This window comes from Micromys minutus (genome assembly GCF_963924665.1).
Source record: "Micromys minutus genome assembly, chromosome: 11".
Lineage (NCBI taxonomy): Eukaryota > Metazoa > Chordata > Mammalia > Rodentia > Muridae > Micromys > Micromys minutus.
In genome coordinates, this window is record NC_137980.1 from 36,810,021 (window position 1) to 36,837,847 (window position 27,827).

The window sequence follows — 27,827 nt, forward strand, 5'->3', positions numbered from 1 at the left end:
TTCCTGGAGGAAAAAAAAAACTTCCTGAGTTCTTAGGTAATGTCCTTTGAGTAAGTATAGGAAATCTTTACTCTGTTTAATCTGTCCAAATCCAGGAGTTGCAAGCTTGCCAAAAGGGAATCGATGAATTTAGCAAACTCTTCCTTCACAAAGACTTGCTAGGAAAATGAAGTTAAAACAGTCTCTGGGAGTATCACAAGGTTGTTCCATGCAGGAGTGATTGGTGGCTAGTATCTAGGCTGGACTCTCCAACCAAAGAACTGTGGCGAAGGATCTGCCGACTCCCAGCACTTCTCTGGCAAGGGGGAGACAGTATTTCTATGACTGGATGGGGGTGGGTCTGTGGCCCTGTTGGCGGAAGGGTCTTCATGTAGCTGGAGCCACAGGGAACTTGTTAAAAGAGATCCACTCGGGTACAACTTTCAGAGAGTCTGTCATTGTTTTCCATGCTAGGAAAAAAAAGACTTCTCTCTTTTCTAGAAAGATCTCCTTGAAGATCCTGGTAACAGTCCCCAATGCAAGTTGTCTCCTTCTGGCTTTCAGTTCATAACCCTGATTTTATAATACGGAATACTGTTTCCTCCCAGTATTGCAAGCAGGGATAGCAAGGGTGGTTTTCCTTCACAGAGCACTGGAGTGCTCTAACCATGAACCAACACTGCCTAGTGGCTACTTCCACCCCGTCTATGCAAACTAAGTCTGAATCTGGTCATCACAGCAGGACAACTTTAAGGGGATATATCTGTTAGTCACTGTTTTGGCAACATGAGTTAAGAGTATGGAAATGACAAATGGAAACTCATGGCAGGATGGTGAGAGTTAGGCTATTATCAAACAGGTCATTGTACCAATGTACTAGACAAATGGACTTGTAGCCATCTTTGTGGGTACCCTCTTTCCTTGATTCTTCTGAACATAAAAATGCATTGGGGAAGTGCTGAGCTTTAAGTCCTAACTTATGCATTGAAGTCTAACATATGTATCTTGGGATGCAGAATCCATTGTGTGTTGGGGAAGACCTGAAACTGTGGCCATCAGATCTAGAGGTCTGTGATCCTGTAGTCCATGAGAAGAAATCAGGCCAGGACAAGAGCCATGGAAGTTCAGCTTAATTGGGTGCTAGGAAGTTTAGAGCTATTACAGACATGTTGTCCAGAAAATTATAAAAGGGGGGGGGAAGCTTGAGAAAGCACAAGCTACAACAGGTGGGACGATTTAGTCATAAAGGCACTGACGTTAGATAGATACAGGATGGAGTCTTGTGGACTTCATTGGCTATCCCTGTGACTGCCTCTGGTTCTTTTGTCTCTCTGAGCTTTAGTTACTTTAGTTACAAATAAGTCGTTGGCTGAAGTTGGCTACAAAGTTTCAGTCAGACCCAGGAAGTGCTTGGGGCACAGCCGGAGCTGGAATCTCGAGGCTCTTTGAATTTTGTGCTACCCAACATTTAAGGTCCTTAATTGTGCAGAAGAGCAAGAAAACCTGTGGAGGGTATAAGGTTGGCATCAGGAAGAAGGAGTGTGGATGCTACAAGGACTGGCACAAGGAAGAGGGAACCAGAGCTGGGCTGGACCAGTATGAAGAACAGAAGTATGGATCACAAATGTTTTCACAAACAGCTTTAGGTGCTCTCGGCATATTCTGTAACTTGACAAATTGTTTTTGGAAATTGATGGGGGCAAAAACTGCACACTCATCGAGCCCGTGTTTGCCTTGGCCCCTCTGCATGCTGCAGTGTCTTAGCCATTGTCTGCAGCCAGCTGATTCCTCCTGAAAGAAACTCATGCAAAGCAATGTGAAGGGAAGAGCGGTGCGGGGAATCTTCCTGCTTCCATATGCTTTGGGGGAGCTGCTCATGGTCCAGGACAGACTTCACCGATCTATTTACATTTACATGTTTTCAATTTATCGTTACTCCTGAGTTAAGTTTACTCACCTCCTTTTAAACATTTTTAGTTAGTCTCTTTTGTACTGCTTTAGTCTCTAGCCTCTACTTTGTCTTTTAAAGCAAATCATTGCTTTAAATTGGACATACAAGTTAGTCCTGTGTGTGAACCTGTGTGTACACATTAGTCATGTATGTATACCTGTATGTGTGTGTGGAGGCCAGAGGTCCACATCAAGTCTTTGCTTTGGTTGCTCCTACCTCATTTGAGACAGGGTTTCCCACTGAACTTGGAGCTCACCAGTTGGCTAGCTTAGCTGTCCATTAAGCCCTAGTGAATTTCCTGGCTCCATCTCCGCAGTCCTGGGGTTATACATGCATGCCTCTGTACCTGGCTCTTTACCTGGGTCCTGGAGGTCTGGACTCAGGTCCTCTCATTTGTGTGGTATCCATTTTACTGCTGAGCCATCTCCCCACCCCCACTTTAGTTTTGTGAAACTAGCATTGTCAACTAACATGGCAGAGCTGACCCCCATAACAGACTGGTTTAGCACCACTCACACCCCGTTTCCCAGACTTGCTGTTTACCCTAAACACCACCCAAGCTGCACTAACTGTTTGCAGCAGCAACAGTCTGTAGGTGTGGTGCACCTTGCATTCCCCCTGAGGGTTGTTGGCTCTATTCACCCTCCTGTGCTGTATAAAGCACCTGTCTCCTGAGCAGCAGCGTCTGTTGGGCTTAGAAAGCTCCTATATTAGTGGACCTGGTGGCCATCAGTACAGAAAACAGAGAGATATGGCAATTGCTCACGATTCTCACGCACATCCTTGGCACAATTTGGTTCCTAGTGACTCTTGGTAGAGGAGAGGATTGAAGAAGTTGGCATTTATTCCTTTACTAATACAGGCCAGCTTTTGGTGTGGCTTTCAAGATCAAAATCACACCCATGTACACACATACACACACACAAGCACATACACACACACACATACACATACACCATACACACACACCTTGCTACCCTCAACCTTTGTGAGAAGCAATAACAGCCCTATCACCTTGACCCCAAATTCTTCTGTCAGCTTTTCAAACTAACAGGCCAACACAGGTTAACATGCCAGCGCATGTAAGAATCACCTGGGGACCTGGCTCATATCTGGGAGGGGCTTGTGCTTCCACGCTGGTAACAGTTGCCTGCTGCACCCTCAGTTGCTGCCGCTGACTTGGACCTCTGTCATCTCTTCTTCAGCCTCGCTACTCATAGTAATAATGCCTATGAACTGTGCCACCGACAGGCTCTGGGGCTTGTTAGAAACCCCGGTGGGGCTGAGACTCACACCAGACCTACCCAGTTGCAATTTGCATTTTAGCAAGGTTTTTATTTTTAAGATTTCTTTCTTTTATGTTCATGCACAGGCATGTGCACAGATGTCTGTGTACCGTGTGCATGCAGTGCACGTGGAGGTCTTGAGAGGGCGTCGGATCCCCTGGAACTATAGTGATAGAGTTGGTGATGGGAACTGAACCTGGATCCTCTAGAAGAGCGGTCAGTGATTCAACCGCTCATCTGCTTCTGTATCCCCATGTGAGGATTTCTAGAAGCTCCGTCTCTAAGGGAGACTGCCGGCCTTGGGGCCACATGGGACATCACACAGCCCCAGCCTAACAAAGTCCATGCAGTGCATGCAGATGTGGGGACACAGGCATGAGTCTACCTCTGACTAACCGTGCTGTGGAGGCTTCAACCTTTGCGAGCGGTGGTGCTCCTTCAGGCCCAGGCTTTGGAGATGACCAGTCTGTCACCATGTTCTGTGAGCAGAGAGAACCAGGGAACCAGCTGGAACAGACCAAGCAAGGGTCACAGGGTGGCTCTGAATAGAGGAAAGATGCTGAACCCGAGACACAGGTAAGTGTGTCACAACCACCACATGTGGCACCTCGAGACAAAAAAAAAAAACCTTCCTTTGCAGCAGCATTTGTTCTGAGGCACAGGGGGAATTAGACTTTGCTCCCCTCTGGGGGTGCCACTGCCTCTGGTGAAAAACAGCCATCTCTCTCCAGACTGTCTCTGATGCTTCTCTGTTTTTGTTGTTGTTTTTGTTTTTTTGTTTTTGTTTTTGTCATGTTGAAGCTTTGCCGTCAAAGCGTGATCAATACCAAACAGAAAATACAGAGAAATTGGTGTGGTGTGGGGAACTGCGTCCGCATTCTTCTGCTTTCTTTCTTATCTTCATGACAAGTGTTAAAAATAAATGGCTTGACTGACCTGTCTGCCCAGGGAGTCATTTTATGATTTTCTTTGATAGCATTCTAGAGAAAAGAAGAATGAAATCCAAGAGGCAGAGGCTGGGCTCGCCTTGAGGTAGGTATACAGGGAGGGCCATTACCTAACAGACAAGGTGTGCTGTATGTGAGCGGTACTACCCAGCCACAGGCTCCAAATTACACATGACTGCTGTTCTCTCTCTCTCTCTCTCTCTCTCTCTCTCTCTCTCTCCCTCCCTCTCTCTCTCTCTGTCTGTCTCTCTCTGTCTCTCTCTGTCTCTCTCTCTCTCTCTCTCTCTCTCTCTTTCTCTCTCTCTCTGTGTATGGTGGGGGAGGAATGTGGGAAGGTGGAGGTATACATTTTGTAGGTGTGTGTGTGTATGCATGTGTCACTGTGAGGGGATACTTGCTAATGCATGTGTGTGAAGACATATGTGAGTAGATATGGTGGGCACACATGTATGTATATGTATTTGTATGTGGAGACCAGAGGTGTGTTTCAGATGTCAGTCTTCAAGAGCCGTCCACTTTGTCTTTGGAGAGAGGGTCTCTCTACATAGCTTTGTCTGTCTCGGAACTCACTATGTAGAGCAGGCAGGGCTCAAAAGAGATCCAACTTCCTTGGCCTCCTGAGTACTAGGCTTAAAGGCATGTGCCGAGATACCCAGCAAGTGTGTAGCCCAAGATAGCCTCAGACGTGTGATAGCCTACTTCCATCTCCTTCAGCAAATCCTATTACCACATGTCATCACAAATTCAGCTCCATCACAATGGCGTTAGTGGGATCCAGGATCACCCATTCAGAGAGGCTGGCTGGTCAGTGAGCTTCAAGGATGCTGGTCCTATGTGGGGTTGAGTTATATGTGTGGCTACCATGCCAAGCCTTTAAAAGTCAGTTCTGCGGATCAAACTTAGACCCTGTGGTTTCAAGGCAAGCTTAGGAAACTGAACCACTTCTTCAGCCTCTAAAGGAACACGGTGTGTGTTTTGTCTCTGCACACCCCTGTCTCATGGACCAAGGTCCTAGTTCACTACCATGATGCTCAACCTGAGTGATCAGACTCTCAGGGCAGGGCCGAGGCCCTTCTGTGTTCCTCTTTGTCTATGAGGAGTAGGAGACCATTTTCTGCTAAGATCCTTTCCTTTGCTGTCTTAAACTGCATAAACAGTCACACGTGTCCCTTTTAAAAATATCTTCGCATTCACCGTTAGCATTTTAACACCACAGTCAAGCAAGCACTGTCATGATTTTGCCCCATGCAAGAAAACAAATGGAGGAAATGCTAACAAAGGGAGCATTTGATCAAAATAGCAGCATTCAGAGAGAAAAATTAATCCAGAAAAAAAATATATATATGCAGAAAAACAGCCATTAAATCTTTGCTGGTATCCGACTTGATAATTCAGTGGGAACGAGTTAGATGGATGTTTTGACATCAATATGTTGTTATCATACTATTGTGAGAGCTGGGGGGAGGGTCGTACTCTGTAGATTCACTGTTGCCCTCCCCCCTTCTTTTCTGAGAGGTGAGGTCAGTTCTCTGCTGGTGGAGGAATAACGCCACAGCAGCGAGGACTCAGCTTCTGTTTGTTAGGGGTGACTTCTGAACCAAGGCTGTATCAAAAGAAACTACATCTACCCTCCTGCTCTTGGGCTGGGATAATTGGAAGAAAGAATGCTGCTGGGAAAGAGTCTGGTAACTTCTCTCCAGAGAGAGGATCGCCCTGCATTTCAGCAAAAAAAAAAAAAAAGCCCAAGGGGGCATTTTTCTGAGTTCTGCAGGAAGCATTCTGCTCTCTCTGGCCTGGGAGCCAGTCTCTACCTAAGGCCACTTAAGGCCACTAAAGGGTGACATCAGAGACACCACTCTGCACCCACCCCAGGCTGGTCTGAGGGGCCAGAGAACTTTCTTGTTTTTCCTTCTTGGAAGATGGTAAGACAAGATTTTATAAGCACTCATAAAGGGACCACGGAGTCCACAAGAACCGTTAAAAAGTCCTGTTGTGCAAGATTCCTCATTTTCTGAATTGTTAAAAATAAGAGAAGAAGTCCCAGGCCCCCCTTTACAATGCTAGCTGGCACAATGCCGTGGAGCTGAGCTGGAACTAAAGCCACAAGGTCATCCATGAGGTTTCCAGAGTTCAAGGCCATTATCTGTTAGAAAGGAAGGAATGCAAGAGCCTTCTCTTGGGGCTTGGGATGCCCATTTTCCTTTCTTTTAATTTCTCTCCTTCCAAGCAGGTTTTTGAAGAAATTGTACGGTAAATCTCTGGGCTATCCAGTCATTGGTATGACTGGCCAATAAACAAACAAACAAACAAACAAATGAAATGATCCCTAGTGTTGTTCTGCTGACTTATAGCTCAGTGCTTTGTTCAGTCATTATAAGAGAGCAGCAGCCAGAATATAGGAGTGGGTACAGAGACCCACAGTGGGGTGAGTCTCAGTGTGAGGCCTCCATCAGATTAATCCTCTCAGAGCTCAGGGAATACCGAGGAAGACTGGGTGGAAAGATTGTAGGAGTCAGAGGGGATAGATGACATCAGGAAAATGGAACCAACTGAGCAGGGTTCGCATGAGTTCACAGAGATTACAGCTGCAAGACTAGGGCCTGCGTGGATCTTACACCAGGTTCTTTCTGTATATGTTATGGCTATTATCTTAGTGTTTTTGTGGGACTCCTGTTAGGGTAAGAGTGGGTGTATCTCCGATTCTTTTGCCTATTCTTGAGATTCTTTTCCTTCTATTGGTTGCCTCGTCCAGCCTCGGTTTGAGATTTTGCCTTGTCTTATTGCATTGTGTATGGTGATTTTAATAGATATGTCCTCCATATGTAGATTCATGTGTCTGATGCTTGGTCCATAGGGTGTGGCACTAGTTAGAGGTGTGGGCTTGTTGGGGTAGGTGTGGCCTTCTTGGAGGAAGTGTGTCACTGTGGAGGTTGGCTTTGAGGTCTCCTATGCTCAAGCTATGCCCAGTGTGGTAGACAGTCTCCTAATGCCTGTGGATCAAGATGCTGAACTCTCAGCTTCTTCTCCAGCACCATGTCTGTCTGTATGCTATTATGCTTTTTGCCATGATGACAATGAACTAGACCTCGGAAACTGTAAGCCAACCCCAAGTAAATGTTTTTTCATTATAAGAGTTGCCATGTTCATTGTGTCTCTTCACAGCAATAAGACTCTAACGTAGACACAAGTTGATAGCAGGGCCTGAGGTATTTCTGTCATAGGCCTGGCCATGCCTTTGTTTGGAGGAATGTGGATTTGAGATTTTGGTCCAGGAAAGTGGGATTCTTTAAGCAATGCCTACTTACTGGTTAATATTAACCAAAGCATAGAAGACATGGGCACTGAGGATGATTTGAACTATGGAGGCCTGGCTCAAGAGGTTTCAGAAGAGAAAAAAATTAGTATATTGCCTAGAGATCATTCTTGTGATATTTTGGTGAAGAATGTGGCTGCTTTTTGCTCTTGTCCAGAGAAACTGCCTGAGGTTAAAGTGAAGAGACTTAGGTTAGTTAAATTTGCAAAGAAAAATCTCAAAACAGCCTCGTATAGACTCTGTCATATGACTACTAGTGATCACGCTTATGAAGAACAGTTTGATGAAAAGGAACAAACTGAACAAGAAAAAAATACAAAATATATGATTCAAAGAGAAAGGGGCAGCAGAAAGTGGAATGAAGCTAAATCCTGTGTTAAAGGAGGTTACACAGATTAAAAATATTAAACAGAATGAAGGGAATGGTGACCTCAGGATCCCACCCAGCTAAGCTTCCATACTGTGACAAGATTCAGGCTTGGTGGTACCCACCTTCAATCCCAGCACTCAGGAGACAGAGGCATGCCGATCTGAGTTCAAGGTCAGACTGGTCCACAGATCAAGTTTCAGGACAGCTACGTTTAGGTAGGTAATGAAGAAAACCATGGATAACAGAAAGATGGTGAAGATGTCATCAAACAAGAGAACCATGTTTCAACCACACAAGCAACGTGACAACACAGAACGTGACAGCTTTGGCCACATCGTTCTGACTTTAGAATCAAGAATAGAAGAAAGGGGTTATGGAATCTTTTTCTGGGACTAAGGAAAGTTGCTGAGGTCAGAAACATGTCAGGGATGTCCCTTCATAGAGACCCAGAGAAGCCATTGTGTGGAGCGTTGAATATGAAGCCTGGATTGTCTTGGGACCCCAAAATGTTGTAGATGCCAGAGCCACAGGATACTGCCAAGGAGGGCTGCTAACAGGGAGTGGAAACAGCCCAAGAGAAAGGATTGTGTTGCAGTCAACAAAGCTGCAAGAAATTGGGGATCTGAAAAGCGCTTTCACATCAGACATGGAGATACAGAGTTTGGAGTTTGCCAAGATGGTTTTCAGTCTTGCTTTGGTCCAGTATTTCCTCACTGTTCTTCCTTCTTTACACGTTGGAATGATAATGTATATCCTGTGACATTGTATGCTGGTAATATGTGATATGTTTTTGACTTTAATTTTATAGGAGATTATGGTTAAAAGAATTTTATGAATCTCAGAAGAGACTTTGAACTTGGGACTTTCAAACATTGTTGGGACTGTGATGGACTATGGGGATATTTAAAGTTGGACTAAATACATCTTGTATTATGCTATGACAAGCCTAGGGGGCCAGGGGTAGAATGTGATGATTTGAATAGGTATGCCCCCCCCAGACTCAGGTGTTTGAATGCTTGACCCATAGGGAATGTTCAGTATTGGGAGATGTGACTTAGTGGAATAGGTGCAGTCTTGTTGTGGAAGTGTGTCACTGTGGGGGTGGGCTTTGAGTTCTCCTAGACTGAAGCTGCGCCCAGAGTGGCAGTCTCCTTCTGGTGCCTGTAGTTCAGGATGTAGAACTCTCAGCTCCTCTTGCACCATGTCTGCCTGCATGCTGTCAGGCTTTCTGCCATTAAACTTCTGAAAGTGTAAGCAAGACCTAGTTAAATGTTTTCCTTGAAAAGAGTTGCCATGGTCAGGGTGTCCCTTCATAGTAATACAACTCTAAGACACCTTGTTTGGTCATGGTTTGTTGTTGTCTCTTGGAGGAGGAGTGAATCCTGGGCGAGGAGATTGAGGGGAGATGGGAGCAGTGGTGGGAGGGGAAACTGTACCTCTGCTGTATTGTATGAGAGAAGACTTTATTTTCCCCAAACCAAACATTCTAAAAAAGAAATTATTTCTTGACTTATTTATTATTTCCCTCTGTGTATGTACATGTTCATTTGTGGATACATGTGTGTGAGCAGGTGGAGGCTGGAGGTCCATGTGGGGTGCCTTCCTCAGTCAGGGTCCGTTTGTGGAGACAGGTTTCTCACTGAACTCAGAACTAAGAGATTTGGCTAGGTAAAGGACCACAAGAGTGCTAAGGATCCCAGCATCAAGACTACAAGTATGCTTTGTCACATTGGGCTTTTTACATCAATTCTGGAGACAGAATGCAGATCTTCATGCTTGTAAGGCAAGCACTTGGCCAAACAAGTCATTGCCTTGGCTTCTATCATTTTTTAAACTGAAGACACACCAGGTCAGCCAAGCTTATATCTATCTATCTATCTATCTATCTATCTATCTATCTATCTATCTATATATATGTGTGTGTGTGTGTATGTATATGTGTGTGTATGTACATATATGTGTGTGTGCATACATATATACATATATGTGTATATTTTATTTATTTATATTCATATAAATATATAAATATGCTGATATTATTTATATAATTTATGGTGTATTATTGATATTAACATTAATATATACACTGACTATGTGCCTACTATATACTCTGCATGCCTATTGCATACCCCATACTCTGAACTTGGTCTCTCACATTTGCTTCACATTTGCTAGCTACCCTCTTGGCACATGCCTCTGCAGTTTGTGGGCAGGAGCTTTGCTATGTGAACACAGAACACAGGTTAGCATGGGCCACATTTATGTTCTGAAACTGACGCCTGCTGCCAGCCATCCCCTCCTGGTTTTCCTGCACGTTCTCTCAGGGCCAGGCTTTGTGCAAGGCTAAGGAGTGACAATGGGGACAGCGTGAGCCGAGTCCTTCAGAGGGGAAACTCTTTACTGCATGCTACTGTTGGATTTCTAAAGAGTGTCTTTGGTTCTAGGAAGTGGGCATGTCAGTTTTCCGACTTAGCCTGTATTAGGTCCACGTGAACCCCTGTGTAGGGTAGGACTCTGGTGGGTTCTGCTTCACAGGAAACGCTTGTTGGCACCTGTAACGGGGCCGGTGGGTCTTCACTTGGGAATCACCCCATTCCTCTGAGCCACACAGCCTCCCATAAAGCTCAGGAGAAGTGGGGACCATGCATTTAAGTTCATAAGGAAAGCAACTCCTTAAGAACTTTGCATGGTTCCACTTCATTCTTCACTTCTGAGATTCTTATACCCACACCGCAGTTAGACTGGTTGGTGACATTTTTCTTCTTATTTATTTCCCCTCCCAGCCTCTTATCCCATGAGTAATTTTCCAATAGGAACTGTGGCTGAGCACCATCAGGTTGTGGCTCTGGGTGAATCGCGACAGAGATGGCTGGGAAGCTTCCAAAACTGTTTTCTTCAAGATGAGAGAAGAGATGAGCCAGACAGGAGTGGAGCTTCCACTTGGGAAATTGGAGGAGAGGCGGGGCAGAGAAAGGCAACATTACTTCATCAAGCTAGTGTTCCCAGGGTGGGATCAGCATACCGAGCTAGTGTGATGAACGGTCACAGTCCTGATGTGACTGTGAGCCTGTCTTCTCAAGGTCTAGACCCAGCTCTGAAGCTCAGGACTGACCCTCGGGATTCCCATACTTCTTCCAGCTCGACAGAGATGAACAAGCAGATGGGATGTCTTCTTTCCAGCAGGTGTGGTCTGGGCAGGACCGTCCTCCTAATCCCAAAGAGGCAGGTGGGATTCTGAGCAACCTGACTCACGATGGGTCACAGAGACCTAGCTTCCTTCTGTCCTTCCACAGGGGGTGTTGCTTCTCGATGAGGGTGGGAGGGGCTTCCAGGACCAGCTTCTAGCTGCTCCTGGGGAACTGTGCTGCCCAGTGACTGTGAAGACAGTTGGAAAGCTGCCAGGGATGAGAGTCCTACAGTCAACCCCTAAGTGACCTTGGGCACATAAATGGCTCTGCTATTTTCTTCTTTGCTTCCCCAAGAGGATTTTAGACTCTAATTATCTATAAACTTCGCTTCACCTAAGACCTCATCAGATGTTCAGTACAAATGTTATATTGTTTCTGCACATGCCCCCCCCCCACACCATTTCTGAATCTAGAGTTCTAGGGTCGGAACTGAAGAAGCTGCAGACTCCTTCAAAAGCACAGGGATTGTCATTTCTTTAGAGTCTCACCATGTAGACAAGGCTAGCCTCTAACTTGTGAGCCTCCTACATGTGGGTGCCGGGACTGGAGCTGTCAACAAACAGGCTAGGCAAGGCTAATATCGCTTGCTCCTAGCCTACCCTATGACAATGAGCCTTTAAATAAAAATCCACGCTGAGCTCCACAGGCCACAGAGGGCCACCCTAATGTGAGGGTTGCTTTTAATATGATAATGAAGAATGATTGTGTCTTTATTGACTATCATTTTCTCTTTAAATACTTTCAATAAAATCATTTTAAATTAAATACTTAATTGCCTGAGTATGTATGCATGCATGTGTGTGTATGAATACATGCATGCATATGAATGTGTGTATGAGTGCATGCATGTATGTATGAGTAATGCATGTATGTGCATGTGTGTGTATGATTGCATGTATATATTTGTGCCTGCATGCATATATGTGTATGTATGTGTGTATTCATGCATATGCGTACATGCATGCATATGTATGTGCAATGCATGCATGTGTAGGTGTGCATATATATTTGTGCCTGCAAGCATATGTGTGTATGTATGTGCATGCATGAATATGATGTATGTGTATATATTTGTGTGTATGTGTATGTATCCATGTATCACAGCATGTGACCATAAGGAAACATGCAGGAGTCAGTTCTCTCCTTCTACCACTGTAGATCTTGGGAACAGAACTCCAGTCATCAGGCTTGGGGGCAAGCTCCTTTACCTGCTGAGCCTTCTTGCCTGCCTCTCCTATTGTTTTCTTACTGAAACCATGAAGTTTGAGACAAATGGAAGAAGGTCAACATGAAAGGCAGCTCTCTGTATTATGAACTGAATATATGATATTGGACTGGTTCTAGCTGGTTTATTTATTCTTCTTTACATTTCCTGAGCTACCAAATTATCACTTGTTCACTTCAAACAGAAGTTATACTGAATATGTTGGGCAGACTCCAGAAAGACCGGTCCCTTTTCTTTACTCAGTACACAGGGATCTGTGACTGCTTGGGCCTAACAGCCCCACAGTCCCAGCATCATTCAGTCTCAGGTTAGACCCTGACCGTGGCTGGGAGTGTAGATCACTGGCAGTGCCCTTGCCAACCTAGCATGTTCAAGACTCTGATTTAGAGCAACACAGTGGTATGAAAATGAAGTTGAATTTAATGCATCTTGTCATCTAAAATCCATTAAGAGCACATCTATGCCAAGTTTCAGATATGATTGTGGAGAGTTTGCTGTAGCATTGTCAACAAAAACCACTCGGTGCTGGCAGAGTCACTGGCAGGAGGGAGGACCCACTGGGTGGTACAGATAGGGAGGCTCAAAGGAACTTCTCCTTTCTCTCCCCTGCCTGCTTCATGACTGGCAGGACAAGGGAGGAGGAGGCTTGTTAACAGGCTCTGGTCCTCAGGTCTGGAGCACAGGGTGATGGAAGGCCCTGTGATGAGAGCCAGCCTCCCGGCTTCTTATGTGCAGAAGTTGCCGCTAATGACATATATTCGTCCTATTGCTCCAAGGAAGCCAAGGAAGTCAGCCGACCTTCCAGTGACTATTGCTGACAGCACACCCAGCAGCTTGCGAATTCTTAGCCTCTGCCCCAGTTCCCTCAAGGAATCCTGAAGACGTCTTTTGTGTGAGACCAAAACAAACAGACCTAGAACTCCTGGGATTGCAAAGTCATGTTTTGTGCCTTGATACCCTCCTCAACCTTACCTTGTTGCCTATGTGGGTTATCTGCTCTGCAAAACTTGAAAACAAATGTCTGGTTTCCATCACCATAGGAACGCTCAAGCCTAGTGAACCTAAGCTCTTGGAAGAAAGTGAGAAAGATTCTAGACTATGCCCCAGTCAGAGACTCTTACTATTGCTGCCACAGACTTGAGCACACATGGGTGTGTTTATGTACACTTGTGTGCATGAGGGTGCTTTAAGGCATCTGTGTAAACCAATGTGCTTCTCTTTAAAGAACAAATCTGAGCTCACACCACTTTGTGACTACCTTTCCCTATTAACTTACCATCAATACATTTCTTTATGTTGCTTTGGAGCATTAAAAAAATCTACCACAGAATCATAGTTTTGTTCATGAACCCTCTAAAGAACCCTGATCCCCAAATACTTACACATGCATTTCTAACAAATAAGGAAATCTATAGCTCTCTCCTGGACTATCCAAGTCAGGAAATTGATACAGGCTTTAGCTGGTCAATGCTACTTTGTAGGTTCTTCTTTTTCTACCTTGTATCCCCCCCTCCTCCCAGTTTCATCTCCTATTTCTAGATAGGAGAGAAGGAAGGGGAGAGGGGGAGGGAAAGATGAAGATGAAGATGAGAGAGAGAGAGAGAGAGAGAGAGAGAGAGAGAGAGAGACCCCTGAATCTAATTCCTTTCTTCTTATTTCTTCTTTGTAGCTGGTATTTTGCTACATCGTGGGTTCTTTTTTCCACCTCTTACCCCTGTTTTTTCCCCATCACTAGATAGGAGAGAAAAGAGAGAAAGGAGAGAGGGGGAGGGAGGGAGGGAGAGAGAGATATCTGAATCTAATTTTGTTCTATTTGCTTTTTTCTGAGCATGACTACTAATAAACCAGAACCAGCCCCCATGAAGGACCACCAGCCTCCAAAACCCCTTTGCAAGCCTTAGAATTTATATACCCTCTGAACCATTCCCAGAACTCCAAACATCACACAACTGCAGAAACTATCAGCAGCTGGAAAAACCGTGCCTTTGCTGGAGTCAACCATAGTCATCTGCTGGGAATGTCATCTTAGGGGACAGCCCTAAGCAGCCCTGTATGCCCACACCTGGGATTAAAACAAAAAACATATTCTTATAATATTCCTGTGTTTTTTAAAAAGCCAAAATTCCAGAATTCTCATACACAAGTGCATTGGTTCCCAGACTCCACTGGGTTTCAACAGTTATCTTGGCTGTGTCCCTATAGAAAAAGGTTATGTGCCAGAATTATGTTTCTTATTCTGATGTCAAAGGACTCAGATGATTCCTCAGTCCCCAGCCACCTCCAGGGACCTTGACTTTTTCTGTGGGTGTGTGGTCATTTGTGAAGACATGTAGGACAAGGACATGTGAGTTCCAGAGTTGGTGTTAGAAGTTGTCTTAGTTGAGGTTTCTATTCCTGAACAAACATCGTGACCAAAAAGCAAGTTGGGGAGGAAAGGGTTTATTCAGCGTACACTTCCACATTGCTGTTCATCACCAAAGAATGTCAGGACTGGAACTCAAGCAGGTCAGGAAGCAGGAGCTGATGCAGAGGCCATGGAGGGATGTTGCTTACTGGCTTGCTCCCCCTGGCTTGCTCAGCTTGCTTTCTTATAGAACTCAAGATGACCAGCCCAAGGATGGCACCACCCACCATGGGCCCTCCCCCCTTGGTCACTAATTGAGAAAATGCCTTACAGCTGAATCTCATGGAGGCATTTCCTCAACGGAGGCTCCTTTCTCTGTAATAACTCCAGCTGTGTCAAGCTGACATAGAACCAGGCAGTATAAAAGTCTTCCTCAATCTCTCCATCGTATCTTTTCAGGTAGGAGCCTTCACTGAACTTTTCTCACTTATTCATCTAGGGACCAACTGCCTCTGCCCTTCCTGCTATCATACACTGTTCTGCCTGCCTCCATGGAGATGCTGGGGTCTGAATGTAGGTCCCACGCCTTCGTGGCTACCAGCTTACCAACTGAGTGTCCCCATTCCTGGCTTTGGCATCGCTGAGAATAACAGGCCAGGCGCTTACTTTGTCACCCTCACTTTGGATTTGCTTTGTGACTTCTCATGATAAGATTCCAGCTAGGCATCTTTGCCAGAGACTTAACAGAAGTGCTGCTACTTGCAGCCTTGCAGGTGACATGATTTAAACTTGTCCCCATTCCTTGTGATACACTTCTGATTGTCCGTGCTTGTCCACTGCTTTTGATCGCCCCCCTCCCTGTCCCACATTGGAATTAAAATACATCTTAATGGAAGGTCTGTGAGGCTACTCAAATGTCTCATTCTCCACCAAACTGTGCGGTCATCTACCTGTCTGTATGTGTGTCTTCCGGTGTCTGAGTTTATTCATTGGATGTAACCCACTGCTAACATTGCTAGCTTAAAATTTCAGGCTATCCTAGGATGATCAGAAGAGCCTTTTAGTTCGGGTTCAGTGGTAAAACAAATTTCCATCCCTGAGCATGTTCTGAGAAGAGAAAGATGTTCTATGCTCAGCCCAGGAAAGAGCCATTTCTCCGAGGCTCTTCAATCCACCATTTTGTGGGTTGGCTCTCACAAGCTAAGACCTGGGAGACAGGTGTGTTCCTTGCTCCTGGCATTGCTGCCATGGGAGCTCCCCATGGACAATCGTGGGAGAGCAATGATGCATAATCAAACCCACATCTACCCAACCAAACTGGATTCATCCAGATGCCTTCATCCTCTCTCTTTCCATGTCTGCACCCCAATTCCTGGAAATAAATAAGTATGCCCCCCCCCCTTGGTTCTAAATGCAAGGGCCAGTAGACCCTCTGTGAAGTACTTGTCTGTCTTCATCAGTTCCAGGGGTTCTTTTCTTCAGTCACAACACACTACCTTTATGCTACCAGTGTGAGTGGCTTCCTCACCTGCTAGATACAACCCTGGCTTTGGGTTTCTTTCTCTATGCACTCTTTGCACTGTTGGACTTCAGCTGCCTAGGGGGATGTCCCATCCTACTGGATTTCTTGCTAACTTATGTAGGCACCAATAATACAGTGGGCCATTGCATACATCTGCACACACACACACACACACACACACACACACACACCCACACACACCACATTCCCACCTCCAACCCTATATGACTGCCTTGTGTATGTGCTTCATACAGCTTTATTATCTGATTTATCTGGAGCTGTGCTTTCCCCTCATGTGCTCCATCTCTTAAGCATGGCCTCCTTCATGAGGCAGCTTTCTTTTCCTCATCAACATAAGCTTTGACACAATTGGAGTAATATTAGTTAGGAATCTCCAGAGGAACAGAACCAATAGCAGATAGGCCTCTGAAAGGACTCACTCTAGATCAGCCGTTCTTATCCTGTGTGAGTCCTGATCCCTTTTGGGGGTCACATGTCAGATATTTGCATAACATATGTTTGCATTGTGATTCATAACAGAAACAAAATTACAATTATGAGGGACCAAAGAGATAATTTTATGGCTGGGGGGTCACCACAACATGAGGAACTGTACTGAAGGGTCACAGTGTTAGGAAGGCTGAGAACTATGGCTCTAGATCTTGGAAGCTGAAAAGTCCAGTGATATGCCATCTGCAAAGTGGGCCCTGGGAAACCACTGGGTAGGTAGAAGGTAGCAAGATATGGAGCCGGTGGGGCAGAGGACCACCTGAGTCTTTAGGCTTAAAGACCAGCACACAGCTGACAGAACATGGAAGGAGGGCAGAGGGACACAGAGAGCAACAGGACCCAGGGCAGCAGGAGACCAGCATTCTGCTCAGTAGCCAGCACAGAGTGAATCCAATCTTTCTCCATTCTTTCTCCCTGTCCAGGACCTCAAGGGTTTGCATGCTGCCTGGGGTGGGGTTGGGGCGTACATTTGCTTTTCTTAGCTCACCAATCCAGAGACTCACCTCTTCCAGAACCGCCCTAATGGCACGCCCAATGCTAACACCAAGCCAGAGTGCTGGGTACCCTGTGTTCTTCTCCTTTATTCAGACTAAAACGCACCACAGGGGTCAACCAACAACCTCTGTTCTAAAGCTGTTAGTCCTGTGTACACATTCCTGATCTTACCACCAGGCCCCCTTCTAGAGTGAGATGGTGTGTTTAGCATTTGTAGCACTTCTTGAAGGAACGTTCATGCCATCCACCAATCCATCAGCCTCTCTCCCTTCCAGGCTCACAGGTAGGTCACATGACAAGAGCTCAGGTCCATAGCACGCCAGTAAAACAAGCGATCTGTGCCTCTCCCAGGAAGACACATGGGGCAATTTACCTCGTTCTCCTTTTCCTCTGGAGACCATGGGAAACACACACTGAAATTTTGACTGCTAATAAACGTACCCCAGTGCTGACTTGTGTTGGCTGTCGTTGTGAGCCAAAAATAAACACTCAAGGAGTTCAGCTTAGAGACCCCTATTTTGTTACTGTTACTTATGGTGTGTATCCATGTTTTATCTTCTCTAGGTGACACAGACTCAAATGAATGTAACATATTATATCATCATAACACTTTCATTTTGGCCCATAAGAAATGCCTTGCAGATGAGCAAAGTAGCTCAGACTGTGACCTTCCTAGGAGAGAGGAGCAAAAGACCAAGTATGAACTGGTTATTGATCTTCTCAGACACATAAGGAATTCAACCACACTATGATGTCCTACACACTATTCTTACTAAGAGCTGTGTTTCGTACAGCTGGTGACAGGCTGTGTGACTTGCCAAGCCTCATTCCCTTCTCTATATTTCTGTGATGACCAAAATGAGGAAGGAATATCAGTTCTTCAAATTCCTCCTTTGAAGGGTCACCTGTGGCTTTTCAACAGCTTTGTCCCCTTGCTGTGTCTTGGTGGCTTGAATGCCTGAATTCCTTGTTCACATGACTTGGGCAAGGACAAAGGTCTCACCTTCAGACACTAACTTACCAGATCAGTTCCTTTGGGTAGATAGATCCACCTACTTTACCCACATGGTCTTAGCTCAAGGTCTCTCGCTAGGCTGCAGTCAAGTTCTCAGCCAGAACCATGGTTTTGTCTGAAGTCTCTGCCAAAGAATCAATTTTCAAACCTATGTGGTGGATGACAGAATTTACCTCCTTGATATCTTCCCTTGAACCAGAAGTCTCAGTTCTTCCCCAGTGGTTCCACCACAGCAGATTTCTTGGTCAACATGTGCCAGCTAAAGTGGCTGTGGAAATTCCCAGCAAGTAAAGAGCGACGTGAATGTTGTTATTATTTTTTTATCTTATTCCAGTCATTAGACGAGAGTTACTTGGGCTAGCTTCGACTAGGTGGATGCTAACACACAAGAGAATGTAAAGAGCTGAGAATCACAGGGCAGGGGTTGGGGAGAGGAGGATTTATAGAGGAAAATTCACTGATGAGTAAAATAACCTAAGAAAGACAATCATTTTAGGCAAATATACACCCAAGGTCACAAGAGAATTTTCATGGATCTAAGGGTGATAGCAACTGTACCAAAAATAAATAAATAATAAAAGTACTCAGAGTTACCTAGTACTACAAATGCATCCTTAGGGATAATAAAAGACTTAGACATTAGAAGAATGAATTTGAGCAACACAAGTTAGAGCAAATGAAATTTCACTGACAGGGACCCTCACTCAGGGATAGAGATCAGAAGTGGCTTTATTATGTCCCTGACATGGAAGTGATTGGATTTGTAGGTTGTAAAGGACCCATGAATTTCTAGTGGGTTCTTGCTGATGCAAGTCTGCCTTTTCTCTTCTCTTCTCTTCTCTTCTCTTCTCTTCTCTTCTCTTCTCTTCTCTTTACCCCTACCCTCTCCTCCCCTCTCCTTCTCTTCCCTTTTCTTCTCTTTCTTCTTCTCTTCTTTCCTCCTTTCTTTTTTTCCCTCCCTCTCTCCCTCTCTCCTTCTCTCCTTCTCTCCCTCCCTTTCTCCCTTCCTTCCTTTCTTTCAGACAAGTATCACATTCTAGTCCTGGCTGGCCTGGAACTCACTATCTAGCCTGCACAGCCTTAACTTTGTGCCAACTTTCCTGCCTCAGTCTTCTGCCTCCTGAGCACCATGATCCCAGGTATGAGTCACTGTGCTCTGTGGTCTTCTCGTTCAGATGAAAGCTAGACTGTAAGTGTGAGTGCATGAACTGCCCAGTGTCACAGAGAAGAAGGAAGGAGGTGCTGTCCAATACTGGGCAGGCTAGGTATCTGAGGACTGGCTGAGCTTTGGGATGGGCACCCCTATCACACACACAGAAGATTCACTTTGTCCCATTGAGGCTCCACTTGACAAGGTCACCAGGAAATGCTGGCATGGACCACTAGCTTCCATTGTGGAAATGGAGTCTTCCAATGGAGCTAAGAAACAGGATGTGGAGGAGAGATTGTAGGTGGTTGACACCCACAAGGAAGGGGCATTGTCACTGTGGTTATCTATCCTTTCATTAAAGAAACAGCCTTTGTTTATCATCTACTGGAGGAGCTCAGAGTAGAGATGAACAAGGCCAGACTGAAGGAAGGCAGGAGGGATCAAAGGAAGTATCTTCAGACACTGATAATCCAGGATCCAGGACAAGAATTGGCAGTTCTATTAAGGAGCTATGCACATGTGTGTGCACGTGTGTGCACACACATATTTTAAAGTACATATGCACATAAGAGCATACATGTAAGCAACTAGAGGAACCATTTGGTTTATCTGTTGGCACCCGTTGCAGCCCATTGGAATTTTAGTGTGGAGTTCATTGCAGGGTTATCTGTAAGGACAGTGGAGTTCGACTCTGCATCTCTCCCCGTGTCGTGTCTCTGTCTCTGCCCATCGTTAGCGGCTCTGTGCCCTAGACAGCAGGTGGCAAGTGAGGTAAGGAGAGTCCCTCTGTTTGCTTCCTCGGCCTCCAGTGTTTGCACGGCCCAGCTCTGACTTTTGGCCCCTCCCCCTCTGGAAGATGGAAGTCATACATTTTTAATTGGAGTTTTTCTGCCAAAGAGCAAACTGGCTTGCCGCCCAACTTATGGGTGAAGATGTCGAGAGAAACTCTCACCTTCTGTCCTGCTGGCAGCTAATGAAAACAAACTCTCTTCTCCTCCTCCAGTTGCTTTCTCCCCTCCGCAGTCACTCTACTAGAGCACCACTAGCTGCTTAACTTCTTTTAAGCCAGGGGACCCAGATCTGGCTTAGGATGTTGTCTTCCTCAAGTGGAGGAGGCTCAGACTGTCACGTTTCTCAACTCTTTCTTTCCCACCTTTGGTCTCCTGCAAGTTAAACTGAAAGCTGTATGTGTATGTGTGTATCTGTGTCTGCATGTTTGTGTGTAGGTATGAGTGTGTATGTGTGTGTCTGTCTGTGTGTATCTGTGTCTGTGTGTATATGTATGTTTATGTGTGTCTGTGTCTCTTTGTATATGTGTGTTTGTGTGTATATGTATGTGTATATGTCTATGTGTATGTCTGTGTGTATGTATGAGTGTGTGGTCTACCTCCCCCAAAGCAGTATGTCTCCACTTAATACCATAGTTGGAAGGCTGGGCTTGAAAGGTTCAGTGGGTAGGTATGCCTGCTATACAACCAGAAGCACCCAAGCTCAGAATTCCTAGGGCAGCACCATAGCACAGCACGGTGCTTACTACCTGAAGCCGGAAAACCCATGTTTAAGCCCCAGGTTCCACATGGAAGGGGGAGAGAGGGAGGGACCCTAAAAAACCAGGCATAGGTAAGGAGAGCACTGTGACAGATGGGAGACTGGAAGATCACCGTGGCTTGTTGGCTGGCCACTGGGCAAACTCCAGGACCAGTGAAACACACTGTCTCAAAGAATCAGGCAGAGAGCAGAGGAACAGGACATATGACATGCTCTTCAGAGCTCTGCAAGTGTACACCCACATATCTACATGTGCGTACACCAGAAGGCACACGCATAAATCTGTCGTGCATTCGTGTCACAGTACACGTTAGGAAGGACTGTGGTACGGCTCCACCATAGGAATACACCAGCATCATTCAAAGGCACGGCTGGTAACATGTATTTCTAATTCTTTAAGGCCATCTTTAAAAGGAAATAGAAGAGCCCACATCCTGCGCAGCACCCCCACAGGGACAATCTCCCTTTGGCTCTGCTCAGTAATTCAATTGTGATAGGAAGGTTATGCAGTCATAGCAGAAGAGAGCCGGGAAGACAAAAAAATAAATAAATAAAGCGGAGAAGAAGGAGAAAGCCTTCAGCAGCCGTCATCTATCTTGTGGAAAATGAAAAGTGCTTACCCGTGCCCAGATAGTAAATCCTGCCTGCTTTATTAAATAAATGTAGTATTTCACTCAAGAAAGGAGACCTTTGGAATGCTTGGAAAAGCTCGCTGGCTTCGAAATGGAATAAAGATTGATTTATGGGGAAGTTCTCCTGTGTGTCTGTTTTTCTTCTCTCTGACACATGGAATGGTAACCGAGACACAGAATTCATTTTAAAAGACCAAGAGAAAGAGTTGGGTATTGGAAATTTGGGTGTTTTATTTATCTTACTTAAAAAAAAAAAAAAAAAGGATTCTGAGAGGTGACTGGACAGGCAGGAGTGTTTATGCCAAGTGAGATTCACCATACATGGCCGGTGCGCGCTGCAGCCTGGCTTCGTGCCAGCCATACAGCTGCGGTTCGGAAACCCTAGTAGCTCTTTTTCTGTAATTAAGGTTCGTGCTTTTGACTTTCTTTGTTTTGCATCCTTCCTTTAAAAGGAAGGCAATTGCCTCCATTAGATAGGGTCACTTTGTTGCAGATGGTGAGAACTTACCTGAGATTGGTCTCATTAACAAAGTTGGCTGAAGAACCCAAAAGTCCACTAGCCTCAGGCACAGCAGGGCCAGGGAGCTTATGTGACACAGCAGGGCTCCCACACCATCTCCTGGCTTTCATCAAATATTCCATGGTGTTCTTCTCCTCAGCTGGATTCTTTGGGGGCTGTCCTTGACTGACTGGGGGAATTCATCTTCTAGGTTTGCACATCTCTAGTTTGTAAGGTACCGTTCTTATTCTCACCCTCCTCTCTCAGAAAACAGTGCAAAGCTCTTGGAGGGTGGGCACAGACAAATGTGGCTGAATTCACTCCACTGGTTAAGTGATAAGCCAGGGATGCTAACCAACTCAAACTACCACTCTGCGGACTCTGATGGGAATTGAGTTTCTTGATTTAATTTTTTGAAAACAGTGTGTGGGGTTCATTCCCTATCTCTTCATTTTCCCACACTCCCTCCCCTCTCAATTTCATGTTTTTTTTTTTTTTTTTTTAAATAAACCACTAAGTCTAATTAGTGATGGTCATATACAGACATGTGTACGAGCTCACCACCAGGCATGGGTGACCTACTGATGGCTACTCTCACCAAGAAAAGTGACTCTTTCTCATCCAGGAACCATTTTGGACTCCTTCTCACAGAGGATTTAAAAAATCTCTGCATTTATAATTTTAAATGAACAATATAAACAGAAGTTTATTCAACACACACAGACAATCTGGCTCACACATATGAGTGCTCACACGCAAAGATGACACGCAGTCTGTTTTGGGCATGGGAACAGTTGTGAAGTCAGGCTTGGTCTTTGCTCTCTCGCTTATACATTACTGTTATGTGGGGGCTCTGAACTGTTCTGAGGTCCCTGGAATGGGAGAAAGGGGAGCAAGAGAGAGAAGATGGAGACCAAAGGCCTGCCCTGGAGCAAGAAGGTGCCCACCTGGAAGGGGTGAAAGATTCTGGCCAGGGGGGTCAGGAATGGATGAGGGAAGAGCATTACTGGTGAAGTCACTCCTTAAATTAGACCGAAGGCTCCTCAGGAGTTGAAAAGCATCGCATGATCCAGCTATGTGACACCTGGGGGAGACTCAAAGGAATCTAAGTTGGCATAGCACATACATTCCTGCACACCATGAAAGCCAAGGCGTGGAATCAGCTTTGATCATTAGCAGATGTGTCCTCACAATGACAGTGTGTCCTCACAATGACAGTGTGCACTCACAATGACAGTGTGTCCTCACAATGACAGTGTGTTTACATAGTGGTAGTTTGCTGTGTCTGCACAAGGTAGTCCAGGCAGCAGTAGAATGAAATTATGTCATTTACAGGAAAATGCAAAGGCAAAAGGGTCCATAGTCATGTATAAAGACATGTGCACCTAAATGCACGCACATGTGCACACACACATATATACACACAGATCTGCAGTACAGGAACAGAAGGGGGCTCTATGGGAAGATAGGGAGAGCAAGTGGACAGAAGTCAGTAGCGAGTGAATATACTTAACAATGACGCAACTGAACAAAACTGTCATATAAAGCCTATCAACTGTCCCAGTAACCAGAGATCTCAGTCTCTGTGGCCTTTAGGGAGCTCTGCCTTTGAACCGGGGTTCTACACGCACTCAACAACATGCCCGAGTCCCTGAGTTCTAAGCACACAGGAGCAGAGAACCCCAGACTTGGGTCACCAATTGAATTTGTAAAGATGTAATTGTTTGCTCTTCCTTTGCTTTGAGAAAATGCTAAGCAACTTGCAGGAAAGGACTGTGGCTCTAACCCCTCAGAGCACCTCTCAGGGATGCACCTCTTAAAGGCTCCATAACTTCCCCCAGTGGCACCACCAGCTGGGGACCAAGAATTCAAATACAGGAGCCTATGAGGGATATTCTCATTTTTCCACAGGGGATTGTTTCATTAGTTCAGAGATGCCCCACTCTTTGATGTTTTGGCATAATATTTTTTCTCTAATCCTCCTGTGAATATGTGCATGTAGACTTGTCCTGATTACCAATTAACACAGGAGCTAAGATAGGAGGGCCCACCCACTGTGGGTGGCACCATTCCTAGGCAGGCTGTATGAGAAAGCCAGCTGAGCAGGAACCTGGGAGTGAGTCAGAGGGCTAGTCAAGAAGTGACAGTCCTCTATGACTTCTGCTCCAAGTTCCTACTTGTGCTCCTACCTTTACTTTTCTCAATGTGCACTGTGATGTGGAAGCCTAAATTAACCCTTCCACCCAAATTGCTTTAGGACAGTTTTTTGTTTTCTTTTGTTTTTATCACAGCAGCATAAAAGTAATGAGGGTGGCATCTAAGACAGAGTTTGGCAAAGTCATTATTGGGTCAGAGAGAAAATGAAGGTCACTTCTGAGCAAGTTCCAATTTCAGATCCTCATGTCTGCCAGGGATAGTTCAACATTTCTTGTTCTGTTTATTTTTTAAAATTAAAATTTTGACTGAATTCAGTACTTCACAGTGGGGCAGTCCATTATGGCTGACCCTATCAGAGATGGCTACAAAGTTTTGTTTCTTCATTCTCTGGAAGCCCCAATGATAGGAAATGAAGAGCTCAGTTCTCTTCTCTAGGTTCCTCCTGACCTAGGCCCTCAGCCCAGTTCCCAGTGCAAACAGGAACCTGCGGTTTGCTATGAATGTAACTTACCGAGGGGGCAGAATGCCTGAAGCCTTCTCTACTGGTCAAGCAAGCCATGCTGGCTCAGGCACATCTTAGAGGGTGTCTGAGCTAATTTGGACCCTTGCAGAGAGGAGGGCAAGCCCTTTTGGGGCTTCCTGGGAGGTGACAAACAGTTTAGCTTGGAATTCAGGAAGTCAAGTGTCCTTCAGTCTGGTGTGCCAATAAAGGGGGCAAAGAGACCTGCCCACAGCTGCTCCCCACACAGCAGGGCACTGGAGCATTGTGGGAAGGGAGTCAGTATGGTGTTTCATCTACCTGTGCATATTGGCTGCTTGTTCCCTGCAGGCCTGGGATGCAGATGTAATGGAAACCCCCCATGAAAGGAAGCTATTGTGCATGTGGGGATACAGGAACAAAACCAATACACTGAGGCTGCATGCAACGGGAAACAGAGGGAGGGGTCAAATGAAAGCAGGTTGTATGTTCCTCTTTCCTTCCACTCCCTTCCTCTCTTTCTATGTACTTCCCTCCCTCCTTCTATTCTTCTATCCATCCATCCATTCATCCATCCATCTATCCATCCATCCATCCATCCATCCATCCATCCATCCATCCATCCATTCATTCATCCACCCAGCCATTCATCCATCCTTCTCCATTTTCCCTCCTTGCCTGCCTGTCTGTTTGCCTGTCTCTGTGTGTATGTGTGTGTGACAGTCTTTGGTGAAGGACTGGAGGGGAGAGAGCACTCTGGATATTTGGTAGGAGAGCTCCCTGAGAAGAAGGAAGGGCTAAGGGATGTGAAAGGCCCTGAGGTAGGGGTGGAGTAGGCTGAAGAACAGAGGTGCAGGGGAAGAGCAAGGAGGGATAAGAAGAGATCAGAAACTGCCTAAGACAGTGAGGCATAGACCCTGTAGCACTAGACTAGACTGCCACTAGAAAAAACTCAGAGGAAAGGGGGAGGTCACTGGTGGATTTGGGGCTTAGTGGCAGTCAAGTTAGAAGTAAGTTTTGGGCATGAACTCATTCTGTGGCTTCTAGAAGGAATATACAGGTCTATTCTGGTTACTTGACAATTTGCTCCTGGGCCTGAATCTTTCTTGGTCTTTGAAAAAATACATGTAGGCTCTCTGTGTGAAAGGCGTTGGGTTCGTGGATGAGGATACAATTGTGGATGAATTCTGGTCCTGTCTTCTTCAGTGGGCAGAGGAAAGTAAGAACGCTCTAAGCACAAACAAGAAGCAGAACCTGGTGCCAGGGTAACTGGAGTTACACTTTTGTGTGTTGCTGGTGGGAATTCTAGGAGGTCAGTCACTGCAGTAGAGTTTTGGGTCCTCCCCCCAAATCCAAGCACAGCACTGTCACATAAACTTGGAAATTCATGGCTATACATGTGTACCAGTAACTGCAAGCCTTCATGTAAATTCTCATGTGAGAATGCTCATGGCAATGCTATCTGCATGAAATGGGTGGGAACATCTCCAGTTCTACATTAGTTGACAAATGGGGAAAGGAAATGCTGTCTATCCATTTAATGTAGTGGATATAGTGTGCTGATATGGACTGACCTGCAAAACCATACACAAGGGCCTTATGCTGCATAATCTTACTTATGGGAAACAGCCAGAAGAGGAAAATCTACATGGGCAAAGCATGGATCACTGCTAGGGACTGGAGAAGAAGGGAATCAACAAAGCTCTTGGTACTTACCGGGCACCTGACTTCCTCTGGGGAAGTGTGTTGGTTCTATGTAGAGGTGAGGGCTTCACAGCATTGAGAACCTGCTCAATGAAACTGTGTTACCTGCTTTTAAGTGACCAGTTTTGCATCTTGTGGATTTGACTTCATGTAAAAAAGTGTCCAGCGATGCTTTGGGACTAAACCAGGTAGCCCAAGAGTAGGAAGGCTGGAATGGGAGGTAGAGAGTTTCCCGCATGATGTAGGTGCTGGGAAGACACCTGGATGCACTGTTAGATGAAAGAATTTGGACAGATTCTTCTGTAAACAAATAAAAATTTCTGGACCACTGTGCTAGAAATTTAATACAGGTTACCTTCCTGCGTGTGGAGAGGGAGGGCAGAGGTAGGGAATCAATCTGGGGTCAGGGGATAAAAATGAAGATTTTATTTGTTCAATCTCTTTTTTCCCCCAGAGGACAGGTTATATAAAAATATTAAGTGTGCATAAAAATAACGGTGAGGGGGGTGGTTCTGATGCTAAGGTCCTGTTCCCCAATTGGTTCTTGATTTGTCAGTTCCCGTGCATGGCTGGAGTCAGCTGCAGCTGCATGGACCCACAGCCAGGCTTGCTTCCTGCAAGGCCCATGAATCCCCTCCCATTCCACGGTCCAGCCAATCCTATTCTGCTTCCATGCATTGGAGCACTTCCCCCTCCTTAGAGTCTTAAGATTATTCCAAAGAGATTTTAACTACAATTGTATGTTTAACAGTGGTTTTCTTTCTTGTCACACATATACTTTCAGTGTTGTTGCTTGAATACATTACTTTAATAATTGAAAAGCAAGGGTCAGGTCCTCCATGGCCTTTTGGTTCTTTTCAACACTGAATACAAAGTTCACCCACCCTTTCATCCATTCTACTAGTCACATCATAGACCCAGCCTGGAAGGGGCCACAGGGCAGGAAAAGCAGGCTACACCAACTCCTCTCTCTCTCTCTCTCTCTCTCTCTCTCTCTCTCTCTCTCTCCCTCCCTCCCTCCTTCCCTCCCTCCCCCATTTGCACTAGTAAATTTGGCTAATATAGTAAAGAAAATACAAACATAGGCTTGAAGAAGGGAAGGAGGAGAGAAAGATAGGAGGGGAGGGGAGGGGAGAAAGAGAGAAGGAGAGGAAGAGAGAAGGAAGGGGAGGAGAAGAGGATGAGAGGAGGGAAGGAGAAGGAGAGGAGGAGGAAGGAGGAGGGGAGGATAAGAGTAGAAGAGAGGAGAGGGAGGAGGGGAGGAGAAGGGAGGAGGAGAGGAAAGGGGAGGAGGGGAGGAGGAGTGTAGAGGAGGAGTGGAGGGGAGGAAAGGAGAAGTCCCTTGACTCTCTTTGGCCCTGACCACATCCCTCACCTGTTGGGATTGTACTTGCCCCGCACATACCCTGTTACCACAGTGAACATCCAGTGAGTGGAGTTTGCTATGAGAGTAAATGAACTTTCATAGGTGAGATCACTAGCCTTCCTTGTGGTGACAGATGACACTATCCTCC